Genomic DNA, 1,805 nt, shown 5'->3' with positions numbered 1-1,805 from the left:
TGAATTTTTCAATGGCGTAATGCTCCATGAAAATGGAAATGCTACGCGATTTGGAAGGATGCAATGCAATATGATTCTACATGCAGGGATGCGAAATGCTGGGTAGAATGCCAAGCTGAGGCAAGGGGATCTACTGGGGAAATGATCACCATCTTCTGGACCCTGACAAGGTTGTTGGAGATGCACAACGCAAAGAATTCTGTGGGGAAATGACCCGCCACACGGTGTTCTAGCAATGACAAAATACCGAGATTCTGACTAGGGAGAGAACGACACTGAACACCTGCTGTTGGGGAAAGCGATAGTGGTTCTGGCAACCACGATCTGCGAGAGATGACTCAACAGGGGAAGCAAACACTGATACGGTACCGAGGTTCTGCTTCAAGGAAAGAAACCATGGATCTGGCATTGGGATTATCGATCTGGCCTCAAACTCTAAGGAGCAGCCACTTCTGCTGGGAAGATACAGTCTAGCACTGTCAACTCCGCTGGGGATATATAGTCTGGCACTGTCAACTCTACTGGGGAGCGTATGTCCTGAAACAAATGCTTGGGGAAGTACAGTGGTGAGAACCTGCTGGGGATTGAAGAATCCAACACTCTGATCAGCTCTGCAGGGATAAGACACCGGATTCGTCTGTTGGCGACTTCACTGGGGAAGATATTCACGATCATCTGCAGGGGATTTTAAGGAAATGCCTTGAGGGTATCTGTTCTGAATAGACGATCCAAAGCACTTAAAATTTACAGCAATTTTAAATGTTCATTAAGCATGTACCTGTAAAGCCCTTATGTGTCATGATGCAATGTTTATCAAAAATTCGGACGTCATTTTTGCAAACAAAACAGTAAAATGAAAATGAAAACAGAGATATACTGAATAACATGATTTTATTGATTGAATGGCCTCTGAATAGGCATTTACATCAGGAAGCAATCCCTGGAAAGAGGTAATCGCACAAAAGATAAAAACAGAAATTAATCTAATGGCAATGTGAAATGGATTTCTATTGGGTTCCAATTCTGCTATGGCTTGCTCGTCTTCAAGATCCTCCAGATGATCAGCCTTCTGAAAAGGTGATTGGACTGTTTCCTACCTTTCGAAAATTTCCAGTCATCTACATGAGATGAGATTCAGAACTAACTCAGAACGCAGTCATTCGCTTAATCCCTAACTTTTGCCTGGATCGCCCTTTTCGGGTTTTCAATCCACCGGGATACCCATTTTTGCCTAAGTTGCCTTTTCAGGTTTTCAACTTACCGGGTGTACGATATTTTCATTTTTAATCCCTAATTTTTGCCCGAACCTTTTCATTTTCTTGGTTCGTCGGGATGCCCATTTTTGCCTGGACTATTCTTTTTACTGTCCAGCGGGTTTATTTTATGCGAAGTATTTTTTAACTGCGTCTGAGTTCACAGGGGAAGTGAAGTTTTCACCATCCATAGTTGCAAGCATTAAAGCCCCACCATCAAAAACCTTGGTGACAATATACGGTCCATCATAGTTAGGAGTCCACTTGCCCCTGTGATCTGTCTGAGGAGGAAGGATCCTTTTCAACACTAAATCTCCGACATGGAAACAACGAGGACGCACTTTCTGATCAAAGGCTCTCTTCATCCGACTCTGATACAACTGCCCATGACAAATGGCTGCCATTTGCTTCTCTTCGATAAGACTCAACTCATTGAACCTTGTCCGAATCCATTCGGCTTCATCTAACTTGACATCCAACAGGACTCTTAGAGAAGGAATCTCCACTTCGACAGGTAGGACTGCTTCCATACCATACACCAGGGAGTAAGGG

This window comes from Lathyrus oleraceus, chromosome 5 (genome assembly GCF_024323335.1).
Source record: "Lathyrus oleraceus cultivar Zhongwan6 chromosome 5, CAAS_Psat_ZW6_1.0, whole genome shotgun sequence".
Lineage (NCBI taxonomy): Eukaryota > Viridiplantae > Streptophyta > Magnoliopsida > Fabales > Fabaceae > Lathyrus > Lathyrus oleraceus.
This window is presented reverse-complemented; position numbering follows the sequence as displayed.